The sequence below is a fragment of the Aotus nancymaae genome, unplaced genomic scaffold (genome assembly GCF_030222135.1).
Source record: "Aotus nancymaae isolate 86718 unplaced genomic scaffold, 86718_ANA_hifiasm-v0.15.2.pri h1tg000062l, whole genome shotgun sequence".
Classification (NCBI taxonomy): Eukaryota; Metazoa; Chordata; class Mammalia; order Primates; family Aotidae; genus Aotus; species Aotus nancymaae.
The window spans coordinates 44482737-44501071 of NW_026988476.1; the positions used below are offsets into that span (position 1 = coordinate 44482737).

The following is an 18335-nucleotide window of genomic DNA, read 5'->3' on the forward strand; positions in this document are numbered from 1 at the left end:
TGATCCAAACAAACAATATGGAAGATCAAATGGAAGTGGCAGGAGGGATGGGGTTAGATTACTTACCAGACCTTGCAGCTGGCCTCCAATTCCGTAAGTAAAACTGCCTAAAATGGAGTCCACCCAGATATCTTGCTGGCACCTCAAATTCAACATGTCCTATACTCAACTTACCTACTTTGCTTTTCTCCATAACCTTGCTTCAAACCCACTTCTCTTCCTTTGTCTTGAATCACACAATCCCAAAACACACAGCCAGAAATCCGATGGTTCTCATTAACTCCTCCCTCTCTGCCCCTCCCACTTCTAATTGGCCAACAAGTCCTAAGGATATTCATCGTCTCGCCCTCACTCCAAGTTTGTATTATTTCTTGGATGGCTGTAATTAAACTACTTATTTGGTTTTCTGGTCCCCACGTATTCTTGCCTCTGATCTCTCCTCCACGCGACACCCAAAGTGATCTTTCCAAAAGGCAAATGAGAGTCCATCACTCTCCTGTCAATGGATCCCCACAATCTCCACAATAAAATCCCTACTTCTTAGGCTTCTGCCTTCAGTATCACCTGCCTCCTGCCTATAAGCTGCTAGAGTGCAGCCACCAGAACACATTGTAATTCTCTAAGTTAAGTGGTTCTCAAACTGTGGTTCCAAGACCAGTATTATCAGCATCTTCTAGGAACTTATTAGAATTGCACATTCTTGGGCCCACCCCATTGAATCAGAAATTCTGAGGATAGGGCACAGCTGTCTCTGGTTCAACAAGCACTCCAGGTGATTCTGCTACACACTAAAGTGTGAGAGCTGCTGCTCTAAATCCACCAGGCTCTGTTCACCAAGAGACTCAGCTCCTTGGCTCCTTGTGCCAGCAATGCAGAACCAAATGCACCTTCCCTATGCTTCCTATTTCTAGAACTGGTCACCCTTGTATGCTAATTATTCATTTTATTTCTTGATCTTTATTGTTGGTATGTGACAATCTTGAAGACAGGGGTTGTATCTTGTTTTTTATTCATTCACCCCACAATCACTTATTGAGCACTTACTAATTATTAGGTAAAATGTTGGACATATAACTAATCAATCTATCCCTTGCCTCTAAGAGAAGCTACACTTTCATTCTGGAAGCTCAAAGTGTGACTGAAGACTCAATCTGTTCAATCTAAAAATACCACCACCAGCCTCAAGAACAGTGGGCAACTAAGAAAAGTCTGAGCACAACCAGTCTGATACCTCTTCTCACGCTGAACAAAATGGAATTTTTGTTTCATACCTGATGAAAACTCACGAAAATGCACCCCTTTCTCTTTTATATCTCACAGCAACCTCTAGAATTTTGAGAATAATTTAGTAAGAAAATGTACCAAGATTTTTAAATCCTAGATTAAAATTCATTAGACTTAACTTCCTTTAATTACAAGTTCATATTAGCAATTCTCAACCCTTAGCATACATAGGAATCTCCTGGGGATCTTTCAAAATGCCAGTTCTGATTCAATATTCCTGTAGGGGGGGACCAGGAGTCTACATTTCTAGTAAGCACCCAGGTAATACTGACATTCCTAATTCTGGAACTACACTTTGAATAGCAAGTGAAATTAGGACAATACCATTTTTCACAGTCTGCTTAAAGCAACAAAACCTTTTTTGGATGCTTTTGCATTGAAAGCTTTCTAAAATGTCTTTCCGCCGCAGAATAAAGATGGCATGCCCAACGTGTACATGCAGTTCTGCTGCCTCCCAAAATCTCACTAATAACAAAGAATGTTTTATTTCTTTTAGACATAAACTCACAAGGACAAAGATTAGGTAATGGAATCAACAAAAAGGTAGAAGCTAGAAAGTAGATGGACTAGAGGTAACGGCTTAACAGACCGAGAAAGCTGATTCTTTATCTGCCAGTAGGGAAATCTAAGAAGCAACTCATCACAGAAGCTCCAGAAAGTCTCAAGTATTCAGAACCCCAAACTTCTGGAATTTGGGGGACAGAAAATTTCAGACTCAAAACAGACTCAATGGTGGTCATCTGCTTAAAAAGCAGCTCAGCACACCAAGAGAAGTAGAAAAGAATAAAAGAATTACCAAATAGAAAATAATGAACAAAATGGCATAGTCTCTATCTATCAATAATTACTTTAAATGTAAATGTATTAAATTCTTCAATTAAAAGACATAGAGGCTGGGCACAGTGGCTCACACCTGTAATCCTGGCACTTTGGGAAGCCAAGGCAGGTAAATCACTTGAGGTCAGGCCTAGCCAACATGGTGAAGCCCTGTCTCTACTGAAAATACAAAAAAAAAAAAAAAAAAAAAAAAATTAGCTGGGCAAGGTGGCAGACACCTGTAACCACAGCTACTCAGGAGGCTGAAGCATAAGAATTGCTTAAACCCCGGAGGCGGAGGTTGCAGTGAGCCGAGATGGCGCCACTGCACTCCAGCCTGAGCGACAGAGCAAGACTCCATCTCAAAAATAAAAATAAATAAAAGACATAGAATGACAGAATCTATATAAAAAAATAAGATACAATTATTTGCTGCCTGAAAGAGAGTCACTTTAGATTTAAGGGCAGACAGACTGGAAGTGAAGGGATGGAAAAAAATATTTCATGCAAATGTAAACCAAAAGAGAGCAGGGGTGATTATACTTCTTTCAGAACAGGTTTCCAGTGAAAAACAGTCACAAGAGACCAAGAAGCTAGTTGTGTGGTGACAAGGGAGTGAATTCATCAAGCAGATGTAACAGTTGTAAACATGTAGGCACCCAACATCAAAGTACCCAAATATATAAAGCAAATATTCACCAAACTGAAAGGAGAAATAGATAACCATATAATAATAGTAGGGGATTTGAATACCCTGATTTCAACAATGAACAGATCATCCTGACAGAAAATCAATAAGGAAACAGCAGTCTGAACAATATTAGAGAACAAATGGATTTAACAGACATATACAGAACTTTCTATCCAACTATAGGAGAATATACATTCTTCTCAAGTGTACATGGAGTATTCAGTAGGCCACAAAACAAGTCTCAACAAATTTAAGAGACTGAAGTCATATTAAATATCTTTTCTGACCACAATGATATGCAACTGGAAATCAATAACAAGAGGAGAATTGAAAATTTCACAAATATATGGAAATTCAGTAACACACTCCTGAACAGCCAACGGGCCAAATAAAATCAAAAGGAACTTTTTTAAATCTTGAGATACATGAAAATAGAATACCACACATTAAAATTTCATGGGATTCAGCAAAAGTAGTTTTAAGAGAGAATTTCATAGTGATAAATGCCTACATTAAGAAAAAAGAAAGATCTCAAGTAAACAACCTAAGTTTATACCGCAACAAACTAGAAGAAAGGGAGCAAACTAAGCCCAAAGTTAGAAGAAGGAATGAAATAATAAAGATCAAAATGAAATAGAGACTTTAAAAAAATGGAAAAGATCAATAAAACTGAGGCTGTTTTTTGAAAAAATAAAATTGACAAAACTGGCTGAGCATGGTGGCTCAGGCCTGTAATCCCAGCGCTTTGGGAGGCCGAAGCAGGTGGATCACCTGAGGTCAGGAGTTCGAGACCAGACTGATAAACACGGCAAAACCCTGTCTCTATTCAAAATACAAAAATTAGCCAGGCACGGTGGTAGGCACCTGTAATCCCAGCTACTCAGGAGGCTGAGGCAGAGGCTACAATGAGCAGAAGTCATGCCACTGAACTCCAGCCAGGTGACAGAGTGACACTCCACCTCAAAAAAAATACAAAAAACCAAAAACAGAAAAGAAAAGGCAACCTATAGAAGGGGGGAAAAATGTACATCTGATAAGGGGTTAATATCCAAAATATACAAGAAACTCATACAACTTAATATCAAAAAAATATCCCCCAAAAGAAAATAAAAATGTTAATGGGCAAAAGACCTGAATAGACATTTTTTCAAAGAAGACATAAAATATGGCCAACAAGTGAGTGAAAAAGTGCTCAACATCACTAATCATCAGAGAAATGCAAATCAAAACCACATTGATTTTGATTACTTCACATTTGCCAGAATGGCTAATTTTTTTTTTTTTTTTTTTTTTTTTGAGATGGAGTCTTACTCTGTCTCCCAGGCTGGAGTGCAGTGGCATGATCTCAGCTCACTGCAACCTCCACCTCCCAGCTTCAAGCAATTCTCCTGCCTCAGGCTCCCGAGTAGTTGGGATTTCATTTTGATCTTTATTATTTCATTTCTTCTTCTAAAATGTCAAACTCTCCAAGCACGGTGGCTGCTCCTATAGCCCCAGCTACTCAAGAGGCTGAGGTGTGACAGTTGCTTGACCCCATGATTTCGACGCTGCAGTGAGCTATGATCACGTCACTACAGTCCAGCCTGGGCAGCAGAACAAGATCTTGTTTCTTAAAAAGGAATCTTTTTTTAATTAAAAGAAAGTACTCAAAGTCACAGAAGCAGAGAGCAGAATGATGGTTGCCAGGGACTGGGAGGAGGGGAAAATGGGAAGGTCATAGTTAGGAAAACAAGTTTCAGTTATGCAAAATAAATAAGTTCTGAAAAACTATTAATATAGTATAGTGTCTATAGCTAATAACACTGTATTATAAACTGAAAATCTGTTAAGAAGATATATCCCATGTTAACTGTTCTTACCACACACACAAAAATCCAATAATAATAAAGGAGGCAGGAGAAAACTTTGGGGTGATGGATATGTTATGACCTTATGGTTTTAGGGGTGAATAATTATCCCCAAATTCATCAAGATGTACATATTAAATATGTACAGCCTTTTATATGTCTATAATACCTCCATAAAGTAGTTTTTTAAAGATAAATTATTAAGTAGGGGGAGGAAAGAACGAACGAGAAAGCAAAGGAACAAATGAACAAACTCAGCCCCTAGATCCCAGTCCCCACCCTTGCCAGCCTTGTGACTTCTCTATCTCTGCCTGAAGTCAAAAATTTATCCTCTGAAGAGGGCAAAACCCTCAGAGGGTCTCTGAGGCACACCAACTTCGGTGGAGACAGGGGTAGGCAGTGAGACATCACATAGTAAATACTGAGACACCCCACTACCCCCAACTTCTCACCAGCGTAACTGGACTCCCAAAATGCAGGCATACTCCACAGGCAGGTGGCTAAAGTGGTCTTCTCTGGGGATTCGGCCCAACCCATGAGGGAAGGCTTAAAAATAAAAATGATGAGCCCATGACATACTCTTATTTTTTTGAGAAGGAGTCTTGCTCTGTCACCCAGGCTGGAGTGTAGTGGCACAATCTCAGCTTACTGCAACCTCCAGCCCCTGGTTCAAGTGATTCTCCTGCCTCAGCCTCACCTGGGATTACAGGCACCCACCAACACACTCGGCTAATTTTTGTGTTTTTGGTGGAGATGGGGTTTCACCTTGTTGGCCAGGCTGGTCTTGAACTCCTGACCTCATGTGATCCACTCCCCTCGGCCTCCCAAAGTGCTGGGATTACAGGCGTGAGCCACCACGCCCAGCCCCATGACATATTGATTTAACTAAAATTATAATTATTTGGGGAGAAAGAGGAGATGAAAATGGTACACTTGTGGCAGGGGTAGATGGAAGAATAAGCTAAATTCTCTTCTTCTGTAATAAAGTATCAATAGATAATGCAGCTAAAAAAATTACTGAAAAATTGACCATAGAAATATAAATGTGTCATTTAAACACTAGGTGTGTAAACTATTAGCAAAGTCAGCTAACTGCAAGAGTTCAGTGGTTAACTCTGGGGAGCAGGAAATGGGCTGCAGGAGAGGCGTCTACTGGGTTTTTGTAACAGGCCTTGTAGAACAATGTCCACGTACAACCTTGTTAAATTTGGCCAGGCGCGGTGGCTCACACCCGTAATCCCAGCACTTTGGGAGGCCGAGGTGGGCAGATTGCTTGAGGCCAGGAGTTTGAGACCAGTCTGGCCAACAGGGTAAAACCCCATCTCTACTAAAAATACTAAATAATTAGCTGGTCATAGTGGCGGGTGCTTATAATCCCAGCTACTCGGCAGCCTGAGGCAGGAGAATCGCTTGAACCCAGGAAGCAGAGGATGCAGTGAGCTGAGATCGCACCACTGCATTCCAACCTGGGCAATAAGAGCGAAACTCCATCTCAAAAAAAAAGAAAAAAAGATTGTTTTGTATGGATTGAATTATGTATACCTATAAAGTACCTAAAACTGTGTTTGACACAAAGAAAATTTTCAATAATAGCTATTCTTTTTAAGGTATGTTTGTCCCCACAATAAATGGCTCCTGACAACTGTATTGATTTCGTGTCTTCTGTTAATTTGTATTTCCTTCTTCCCCCCGCTCACCTTTGCTGTCAATCAGGCAGCTACCCTTCACCACAGTAATACCTTCCTGGGACAACCCCTAGCCTTTCCGATGTGCTATTTTTAATTGACAAGGCACCTGGAAACCAAATAACCAAGGTTATTAGAACTGTGTGTAAAATGAAGGAAAATTGGCACCAAAAAATGTTCTGAAAGTTGCCTTGTAAGGAAGGTTGGCAATTTTCAATATATTAACCATCTGACCAACTCAGAACCCTTTGGCCTCACTATCGATTGTGGATCAGTAGGCTGGGTGACAGTGGAACCAACCATCATCGTTTAGTGGGGACTGTCTGAGTTATAGCACTCAAAGTCCTGCATCCCTGAAGACCACATCCCAGCATCGGGCAAATTACTTAATCCTCTTGAACTTGTTTCATCATCTGTAAAATGAAGGGTAATATCTGCTTTGAAAGACTGTTGAGGATTAAGTGAGAAAACGTTTGTATGATTCTTGACACATATGGTGGCTGTAGCTATTACACTCACTGCATATTGTTATTATCAACTCTAATATCAGGTAGAGAAAGAAAGTAGTCTTAGAAACGTAACCTGTAATTTGCTTTATATATAGTGGACTTCAGGAAGCTGCAATGTTTGCTTTTGTGAATTTCCTTCCCATGTTGTAATACACATTTTGTTTCAGGGACTAAGACATATTGAAGAAATTTAATAGTTCAACATTTCTGAGTTCTCTCCTGGACAAAAGCCTGGCAGGTTTCCACTATCTTCTCACAGACATGACTCTTACACTATGGGAGTGGCCACTTCTAAACTTGTGGGCAGAAATCAGCCTGTCACCTCAGAAAGAAGGACATCAGGCATTATATCTGAAATTTGTTTTTAATTTTCATTTCCCTTTTTTCCTTCATAATGGCACCAAATTATTCAGTCTTCTGATTCACTTTTAAATATGTCAATTCTATCTCCGGAAAAATAAGGCCTTTTATCACCAAACAGATGAAATACCGTTTCTGACCTCAAAACCTGAAGCAACTCACTACTCCACAGTTACTAATCACAGCCTGAAGGAAATTGCTCACATCTATGCACCCCACACACACAAGGGCAAAGTTGCTATGAGAACAGTTACAAACTTTGGGATAGATAATGAAAAGGATCACAAGTTACGCAAAGCCAAAATATGGCCTAGGAACCCTCTACGAGGCAGTAGAGAGAGCAGAAAGAGCCAGGCAGGTAAGACTCTTAATGAAGGCTCCGAAAGCCTCTCCTCCCATACTCAAATTTCTTCTCCATCCAGTGTCTAAGGCCTGTGAGCACAAAACACAGGAGAACACAGAACCTCAGAGAAGCCTTGAGGGGCAACTGGTCAACCAATTAGGGCAAGTGAAAATGGACCCAGGACTGGCAGCAGAATCACCTAGGGTATTTGATGAGAATCCAAAATTTTGGGTTCCATCCAGGCCTCTGAATTAGGATCTCTGTGAGGGAGGCCAAGGGAATTTGCATTTGTAACAAGCTTCCCAGGGGCTATCTGGTTATACATAATAAAGTTTGTAAGTCCCTGTTCTAGAGAGATAAACAGATGGCAAAAATGCGCAACTATAGTTATGCAAATAACCTGCAGGTCAAGATCATATTAACCTCTACCAGCCTCAGATACCAAATCTGTAAAATAGGGATAATAACACTGATGACCTAGCAATGTGGTTGTGAGAATTAAATGAAATAAATAGCAGCCTCACACACAGTGCCTCACATACAGCAGGTGCTCAATAAATACTAGTCCATTCCCTCACTTGTCTATGGCATTCTAATGAAGATTTACAACAATCGTTCCTGTTTTGAATAAATATCTCCAAGGAAAGCAGATGGCTAGCTTAAGTTAAGGCCTCAATGCTAATGACTCATCAGCTACAAAGGCCAAGGTCAGCAGCTTTAACCAGTGGTTGAGTCATGAAACGTAGCTGTAGACAGTGGTTCTCAAACTTCAGTGTGCATCAGTCACCTAGATGGCTTTAAAACACAGACTCTAGGCCCCACCAGAGTTTCAGATTCAGTAGGTCTGGAGTGGGGCTGAAATTCTGCATTTCTAATTTCCCAGGTGGTGCTGATGTTACTGGTCCTAATCTGACACTTGGTGATAAAAAATAAAAATAAAAAAAAAAAACTATGCTGTGTATATTTCCTGTTTGACACCAGACTGGTTAGTTACATGTAAATAGAGAAAAACTAAGAAACCAACAATTTCCGAGGCTGTGCCGCCTCTGTCGCTGAGAATCTTACTATGTTTTTTGAACAATGCATAGAGAGGACAGGGAGATCTGAGTTCCACCTTCCAACTCACTTGCTGTGCCACTCTGCATGAAACATATGATCTCTTTGGGCCTGAGTATACTCAGGCTGGGAGTAAAGGTGAGCTAGGCACTGGTTCCCAAACCAGGTTGTCCACCATCAATCACTAGGGCAGTATTTTAAAGAAAACATGGATTCCCCAGCCTTAGCCACAAACCTAATAAATTAGAATCTCCAAAGGAGAGAGTGAAAAATGTGTTGTTGATTTTGTGGGTATGTTTTAAACAAAAGCTCCCTGTGCAATTTTCATGTATAGTCAGTTTTGAGGAACCATTATCATGGTAATCTTTCTCCAGCATTGAAGTTCTTGGGTCTTTTTGATTTCCAGTTCACTGGGTTCTGAGCCTATGCTTACCAAGTAGCCTTCTTCTTTTACATTTGCTTCACATGGATATTCTTCCTACAGGAAGCATACACTTTCCTCAAAGAAAATAATCTGCTTAGCAGTTCCATTTCTCATCTACCAATAAACTGGCATTCTGGTTTCATTTAAAAGACAAAGTCCAGGATGGGCATAGTGGCTCATGCCTGTAATCCCAACACTTTGGAAGGCCAAGGCAGGCAGATCACTTGAGGTCAGGAGTTTGAGACCACCCTGGCCAACACAGTAAAACCCCATCTCTACTAAAAATACAAAAGTTAGCACAGCACGGTGACACACTTCCTTGGTCCTAGTTACTTGGGAGGCTGAGGTGGGAGGATCCACATGAGCCCAGGATGTCGAGGCTGCAGTGAGCCGGATGACAAAGACAAGAAAGAAGGGAAGGGAAGGAAGAAGAGAATGGAAGGAAAGGAAGGGAGAAGGGAAGGGGGAACACAAGGGAGAAGGAAAGGTAGGAAAGGAAGGGAAAAGAAAAAAAAAAAAGAAACCAGAGGCCCTTACAGACCACAGCTACATATTTGGATCTTATACTTACTACAATGAAAGCAACTAGGGGATTATAAGCAGAAGGATATGACCAGAATTCCTTTAATTTTTTAAAAATTAGGCTGTGTGCGGTAGCTCACGCCTATAATCCCAGCACTTTGGGAAGCCGAGGCAAGCAGATCACAAGGTCAGGAAATCAAGACCATCCTGGCCAACATGGTGAAACCCTCTCTCCAGTAAATTCAAAAAGTTAGCCGGGCGTGGTGGTGCATTGCCCGTAGTCCCACCTACTTGGGAGGCTGAGGCTGGGAAATCGCTTGAACTCAGGAGGCGGAGGTTGCAGTGAGCAGAGATCGCACCACTGCACTCCAGCCTGGTGACCGAGCAAGACTCAAAAAAAAAAAATTATTTCAGCTCCCTCAAGAGTGTGAATTCCTTTTTTTGGACATCACTGGCTATGTGTGAAGAATGGGCTATGGCAGGGAGGGGCAAGAATTGGAACAGAAAAGCAGCAGTACAGGCCTTTAACTAGCAGCTGGCACAGGGCAGGCACTTGGAAATTCCTGCACTGCTTTAATAGGGAAATCGTAATACATTTGTTTCACTTCTTATCCTATTTCAGAAGAGTTCAAGGAAGAGACTCTGGGTGTTAGCAAAGTTCTATCTAGAAGTCACTTCCTTTGAACAACACACACAATTTTGGATTGTCACAGTACAACTGACTCCAATCAAGAAGTTTTAAAGTAAGAGCATAAAAAGAACACACCAGGGAGCCAGCAGATTAGGCTTCTGGAACCATCCCTGCCATCAGTTGTGACCTGAGGCACAGCTCTGGACTTCTGGGAGGGGAGCCTGGGCTATAATTTCCAAGGTCCCTAATAGCTCTTAAATTATACAATTCTGTAAGTGTAACAAATGTGGTTTCCTTATCTGGGTGGCAAAATGGGCTGATGACTCAGGGTGAGGTTTTTCGTTACTGATTTTCAATCTCTCAAAGCTCTAGTTAAGCTAGAATCAGGGTGTTAATAAACAAACTGTCCAGTTTTATTATCTTCTTTCCAGGGTATGGTGGTCAGCTGGAAATCTGGGAAGTAGACATTCCTAGCAGCTGAGAGCTTATCGTGCAGAGGCCGAGAGCCCAAATCCCTGTGTAACCCTTCAGGTACATGTTCTCTGTGGTCCTCTGCTTGTGTGGAAGCACACAATAGGCAGGCACTGAGACCAGCCTCTCACTTCCTCCTGCTCATAGGCTGTTCCCACAGGGTCCACTCCTCTCCTATGGCCAACCTGGCACCTCCATGAGAAGCCCATTTCGCATGATCCCTGGGGGCAGTGGTTCTCAGCCTCAACTGCAACTGCTGATCAGAATCCATTGTGGGGACAATCAATCAATAACAGCCTGAGCCCTTCCCCACATTTACTGACTTAGAATTGGGGTAAGGGAGAGGTTAGAAAGACAGCAGTGGTAGAATTAGGCTTACTTAGCTTTATACGATGGAAAGAATGTGTAGCTTGGGAAATTGCAAGAGAAAGAAGTTCAATGAGTTGTCTAATGCAGGGTTTCTTAGCGTTGGCCACTGTTGACGTTTTAGGCAGGATAATCCTTTGTTGGGGGCTGTCCTATGAACTGAGAATGTTTTGTGGCATCCCTGGCCTCTACCCACTAAATGCCAGTAGGAACTCCCCAGTTCTGACAGTCAAAAATGTCTCCAGGCATTGCTAAATGTCCCATGTGGGGTGGGGCAGGGGAGAAAATCACCCCCAACTGAGAGCCACTGGTGTGATATCACATAGTTAATAATCAGCAGTATGGAGACTAAAAACCAGCCTACTGATTCCTGACTGTGTTGATTCTTCCACATTCAAGCAGGAACTCTGGAACACAGGAATGAGCCACTCACTGCCTGAGGAAATACCACAACCCACTTCACTACACGGCCCTCTGTGCCTAGAGCAGAGGTGGGGCCTGGGAGAGCTGACCTTGTCCCTAATGAGAAAAGCCACATTAGGTCTTCAGTATTTGACTGTGAGGACAATACCTTATCTTTTCAAGGACTGCTAGACCTCTTCACTCATTCTTGAAGTGGTTTCCTTGTAATGACGAGATTCGTTGTGAAAATCACTATATTCATAATGATTTCTTAGCAAGAAACAAAGAAATCCTGACCACAATCATGGGTTATAGTTTAAAATTCTTTGCTATTGCAAATAAACATTTAAGTTGTGACCCATTTCTGTATGTTTCATTTCCGCCTTTATTAGGGCTGGTACAGCAAGGAAAAAAGTACCCTATTATCAAGTTTAATTTGCTGATTGGGACCTTGTCTTTGCTTTTAATGACACAAATACACAGGAGATTAGCATTCAGCCATACCCTGATAGGACGTGACCGGCCACACATGTGGTGGGATCAGGCCGAGGTAGATAAACTGTAGCAAATAAGAGTGAACAGATTTTTCAGTCTCTTGGCAACTAATTGTATTATTATGCTTTGACCTGGCAGCTGGGAAGACTTTATATGAATTAACCAATGAGGCTACAAAAAAACAAGATTAGTGGTTCTGAAATATGGTATTCAACTAGCAGTTAGAGGAAGCATGTTCATTTTCAAGGCTGCTTTCTTAAATAGGTACAAATTATTGTAAAAGAATAATAATGAAATCCTGTTTAAAAAGATCTCTAATGAACAAGTCACATATACCTGTCTGTCTGCCTTGCTCCTTGTCATATGTATATCTTCCATATTTATTCTACCAAAATACAAAGGGGTGAGGAGTTTGTGGGAATAGGTCACTCGAAGCAAGCAGGCTTTCCAGAAGATAACACTTAGTTGTTGTGGAATTATACTTAGTAAGACCACCTTAAAGCACTTTACAATAAATACTCAAGAAGGTCAAAAGGGTCAACAAAACCACAAAAGGAATAAATAAAAATATTAAACTACAGGCTTTCTGGCATAATAGCTGGGAAGAGACCCATATGGGGCTTTCCATAGTCATGGGGCTCTCAGAAAAGTCAAGGTGTCTCATGACAATGGCTTTGGCTGCCACATGTTGGATCTGGGGACTGAAGGACAGAATGATAATGAGGTGATCCTGAGAGGATGACTAGAAATGTGATTAAAGGTCAACATGAAAACATAAGCAACTTTTTCATGACCTCTTAAGGAAGGGATTATGCAGCAGAACAATCACTGGTCCCCGAATCCCAGCTCTGCCACTAATTCTATGTGACTTTGACAAAGTGACTTACCTCTCTGGAGTAAATTCCCTTAACTATAAAAGACTAGAGCAAAATGAAATGTTCTCTAACTTCCTTCTAATTCTAATACTCCTTAGGTTTACAAATCCTCTCTTTCTTTTAGATGGACACGTGCACAGTCACCAAAATGAGCCACGGCTGGATTCTTTGAACGTTTTCACAATCGATGTATTTCCCATGCATAAACATAACCTCCAACCAGGGCTGCCAGATACAAAACAAGACACCCAGTTTGCATTTTGGATAAACAACAATTTTTTAGTAAAAGTATGTCCCAAATAATGCATAAGATATAGGGAAAAAATTAGTCAGTGTTTATCTGAAATACAAATTTAACTTTTTTTGAGTTTGCTAAATCTGGCACCCCACCTCCATCCCCACATTAAAATCAAAAGTCTCACTCCACACACATGGGAGGTTGGCTGACTAAACCACTAAACGGTAAACCCGTTTAAGGGCAGCATATACAGAGGAGAGGAAAAAAACAACAGGAAAGGAGGAACAAAACTTTCAGCATTCCTCTTGAGTAAGAGAGGCATCTGATCTTACTTGACAGTAAATACAATACGAGTGTTACTAGACCTCAATCATGTAAGTACCTGCACAGAGAGTCCCAAAGGAGCTGAATGCTCTCTACTTCACACAACTTACCCTACCAATATACGTAAATTACAAACCCTTTATCTCTCCCTCCAGTGCAGTGCTCACGTCCACACCCAAGGTAATCAGCTTAAGGCAAACCAAATCATAAACTCAAACTTCCTGTCCAAGAGGCAGACGAACAAATACGGCCCAAGCAAAAATCTGCATGTGGCATAAAAAGGGAAGGTTATAGAAGGGAAAAATTACTTCGAGAACCAATCTCGTTTTAGTAATGGCAAGACAATTTTGCCTCTTAGGGGCCTGGTCAACATTGTGAAACCCCGTTTCTATTAAATAAATAAATGATGAAATAAACAAGAAATGAACTTCCATTTTCTTAAATTTCCAAGAAACCTCACTTTTGCTAAATCAGCACAGGAGGCCAACACCCTGGAGAGAGGCGCTGAGTGGTCCTGCCCAGTTTGCCCAGGATACAGAGCAGAGGGCTCCCATCTGCCACTGTGGGAAGGACCAGAAGCCTCACGTTTCTACTTATTTGACCCCTTTCCCTTTTTAAGGAAGATAAGACTATTATCTTTGGGAAAGTAGGACAGGAGAGGAGAGACTTAGGAGATGTTGGTGTATCTGTAGACATTGCTTCTCTCAAGAAAAAATGGATGAAATTGTGGGAAAGAAATAGCAGAATGGTCTACACCCATACCATCCTGAACGTGCCTGATCTCCTCTGATCTTTGAAGCTAAGCAGAGTTGGGCCTGGTTAGTACCTGGATGGGAGAAATAGCGGAATGGTCCCTATTGCTCCGTCTTCCTTCCCTTTTTCACCAGTTCAACATGTATTTTTTTGAGTGCTTAATATATGTCAGAAACCATTCTATGTACTATGGACATCACAGTGAACAAGGCAGATTCCTGACCATCATGGAGCTCTTCTTCTACCAGTGAAAGACAAATATTGTGTGTGTGTGTGTGCGTGCGCGCGCCCGTGTGTGTATGACAGTTCTATAAATACCCTAAAGAAAATAAGGCAAGGTAACAGGGCAGAAAATGATGGGATGGATGAGGGGCACTATTTTAGGTGAGGTGATCAAAGACGGCCTCTCTAGAAAAATGACTTTTCACCTGAATGAAATAAATAAGAAAGCCATGCAGACATCCGAGGGGAAGAGCATTCTAGGCAGAGAAACAAGTGCAAAGGTCCTGAGGTATGGAGCAGAGTCAACAAAGTAAAGAGTGATAGCAGATGAAGCCACACACCATGCAAGGGCGCTACAGATCATGGTGAGGACTCGATCTCTTCTTCTGACATAAAAAGCCATTGGAGAGTTTCAAGCAGACTGCCATAATAGATTCCGGCTGCTGTGTTAAGAATAGAGTGTGGAGCAGTGAGGGTGAAAGCAGGGAAGCCCTTTAGGAGGTTTTTGCTGTAATCCAGATGACAGAGATGATAGGAACTTGAGGGGAGCAGCAAAAGTGGTGAGAAATGGTTATCATCCTAGATGGTATTCTTTATATATATGTATGTATGTATGTATAAGCTACTCCTGAGTAGCTGGGATTACAGGCGCCCACCACCACGCCCAGCTAATTTTTGCATTTTTAGTAGAGATGGGGTTTCACCATGTTGGCCAGGCTGGTCTTGAACTCCTGACCTCAGGTGATCCACCTGCCTCTACCTCCCAAAGTGCTGGAATTATAGGCGTGAGCCACTGCACCCAGCCAGATGTATTCTTAAAGTAGAATCAGTGAGATTTGCTGAGGAAATTTTTTTTTTTTAACAGAGTCTCACTTTGTCGCCAAGGCTAGAGTGCAGGGATGCAATCTTGGCTCACTGCAACCTCCACCTCCCAGGTTCAAGCGATTCTCCTGCCTCAGCCTCCTGACCAGCCTGGCCAACATAGCGAAACCCCACCTCTACTAAAAAGACAAAATCCAGCCTCCCGAGTAGCTGGAACTACAGGCATGTGCCACCATGCCAGGCTAATTTTTTGTATTTTTAGTAGAGACAGGGTTTCACTGTGTTGGCCAGGATGGTCTCGATCTCCTGACCTCCTGATCCACCCACCTCAGCCTCCCAAAGTGCTGGGATTACAGGCGTGAGCCACCATGCCTGGCCTGCTGAGGAATTTAATGTGAGGTATAAGAGAAAGAATCAAAGTTGATTTCAGGGTGTCTGGTGTGAGCATCTGGAAGAGTGAAGTTGCCATTCACTAAGATGGAGAAGACTAGGGAAAGCAGCTTTGGGAGAGAAAACTCAAAAGTCTGGTTCCTAGAGATTGTTGCCCACTTCAAAACCCTCATATCTATTCTAGAACCAAAGCAACAGAAATTGAGAAGCTGACTTTAAATTTCATATGGAAATTCAAGGGGCTTGCAGAGTCAAAACGATCTTGAAAAAGAACAAAACTGGAGGACTCACATATCCTGATTTCAAAACTTACTATGTAGCTATGATAATCGAGGTAGTAGGATGATACTGTCCTGAGGAGACACATATAGATCAATGGAATAGAAATGAGAGTCCAGAAACAAACCTTTACATTCTGGTCCATTTATTTCAACAGAAGTGCTAAAATCATTAAAAGGGGAACAGTCTTTTCAACAAACGCTGCTAAAAGAACTGGATATCCACATGCAAAAGGTTGAAGCTGGACCTCCCGTCTCACATCATATTTAAAAATTAACTTTAAATGAATCAAAGAATGAAATGTGAGAGCAAAAACTATAAAACTTTTAGAAGAAAACATAAGTATAAATCTTCATAACCTTGAATTTGGCAATGTTTTCTTAAATTTGACATCAAAAGCACAAACAACAAAAGGAAAAATGGGCTGGGTTCCATGGCTCAAGCCTGTAATCCCAGCACTTTGGGAGGCCACGGCTGGTGGATCACTTGAGCTCAGGAGTTCAAGACCAGCCTGGCCAACATAGCAAAACCCTGTCTCTACTAAAAATACAAAAATTAGCCAAGTATGGTGGTGCATGCCTGTAAATCCAGCTACTCTGGAGGCTGAAGCAAAAGAATCACTTGAACCCGGGAAGGAGGTTGCAGTGAGCCGAGATCATGCCACTACAACGGAGTGAGACTCAGTCTCAAAAAAAAAAGGAAAAATAGATTAAATATACTTCAATAAAATTAAAAATCAAGGCAGGTCATGAAAATTAAGAAAGAAAGGAAAAACAGGAAGGAGGAAGGGAGGGAGAGTGAAGGGCAGAAAAGGAAGAAAAAAAGTAGGAAAGAAAACTTAAAACAACGTAAACTAACATAAAATACAGAAACGAAATGATCCCCAGTCAAGGTCTTTCAGTGTTACATTAACCTTTCTTCACTTCTAACCATCTGCAGAAACTGCTTTCCAGATTGTGTTTTCCCTCTAAAGCTTTTGGAAGGCTGAAGGGAAAAAAAAAAAAAAAGAACAAGAACAGTGGAGAATCTACAAATTTAATCAGCAATGATTACAGAAAACTTACACAGCACAACTCTGTAATACCTCCACCCCCAACCCTAACATCCGACTGATCAACCAACCATAGAAACTGAGAAGTCATCCAGAAGGAAAGAACAGCTGTTAGCTGTAGGGGTGAGGAAGAGGACCCTGTGGCAGAAGACGCTGAGGCCATGTGTGCCCAGGTGGCCAGCAGGAGCTAAAAGACTGTGAAGGCTCCTCAGTCCAGGGCTCACAAGATTCCCTTCACTTCAGGCCTGACTTTGATGAACTGGTGATCTACTGGGACAGAAACAGGCTTTGACAATAGTTAACAAAGCCTGTCATCACATCAGCCCCAGCACCAGTCCGACCGGAGGGCCTGGCTGCCAGGTAGAGCTTTCTGTCTGACTGACACAAGGGAGAGCCCCTCCCTCGCAGCTAGTCTGCAGTCCAGACCCTCACCAACGGCAGAGCAATCAGGATAAATGGCTAAACTGAAGGCAAAAGAGGGAGGAATGAACTGGGGAGCGTGCGGGAGGTCGGCGCCCTTCCTCCTCTCCCTCCAGGGACGTGTCCTACCCCTGATGGGCACCCTCGCACCTGGATGCCACCCCGAGGCGACCTGAGACCCTGGCAGAAGCTGGGACCGCACCTGACCAGCACCGGGAGGTTGTCATCCACGGGGTCTGAGCTGAGGTACTGGGAGAGAAGCCACTTTTCCGGCGGGCCCGGGCGCCAGGAGGAGGAGAGAAAGGGCGTCGCAGCCTACGACCCCAGCCCCAGGGCGGCCCCGCGGGGACACCCGCTCAGCCCTCCCGGAGGGACCAGACCCGCCGCGCGCCTCCCGCTCCTCAGGCCCCTCACCTGGCTCGCCCCGCCGTCCTGTCCCCGCCCGGCTCCGGTCCCCGCGCGCCGCGTCCACCCGCCGCCGGCCTTTTTGGGTCGTCGGCGGGTATTTTCCGTCTGGCCCCACATCACTTCCCGTAAAGGGGAGCGAGGTGGGGCGGGACCTTCTCTCCACCTCCCGCCTCCTCCTGTTACCTCGGGAGCGGCCCCCGCCCGGCTGGCGTGGGGGAGGGGCTGTCGCGCGCTCCCCGGTGGCCGCGCCTCCTAGGGGGTCCTCCTGTGAACCCCGAAAAGTCCCCGCTCGCCTCCTTTGTCCCCAAACTAGTCTCCACTGCCCCGTTCTGGAAGGCGCGAGACGATAAAGGGGTGTTTTCGTTTTGAGACACAGGAGGGACGTTTACAAACTGCTCCAAGGACCGCTGCACGGCGAAGTGTCGTTTGGGGACTCTCTCCAATTCTCCTCCCCAAAAAACCCTGTTCTAAAGTTGTTTTCCAGGGCATCAGATCGCGGTCGCCACCGTAGCAGCCGGAGGTGCCGGGAGCCTGCACGACTGCCCCGCCCGGGGTTCCCGAGGTCGCGCGGTTCCTGAGGCTGCGCCCCCGGCCCGGCCCTGCCCTGCCCCCGGCTTCCCGCCCCTGCGGCTCCTGGCTCAGGTCGGCCTG

The 18335-nt window shown here is 43.3% G+C and overlaps 1 protein-coding gene across 1 annotated transcript in view; it reads right to left on the minus strand.

Annotated features, from left to right (window-relative positions):
* RAB27A (RAB27A, member RAS oncogene family) overlaps nucleotides 1–17734 on the minus strand; it is an 84079-nt gene extending 66345 nt beyond the window's left edge. Inside the window, exon 1 of the mRNA XM_012469805.2 lies at nucleotides 17691–17734. The gene's annotated coding sequence lies outside the window, so the exon portion shown is untranslated. The remainder of the gene's footprint in view (nucleotides 1–17690) is intronic.
* Between the last annotated feature and the right edge of the window lie 601 nt (nucleotides 17735–18335).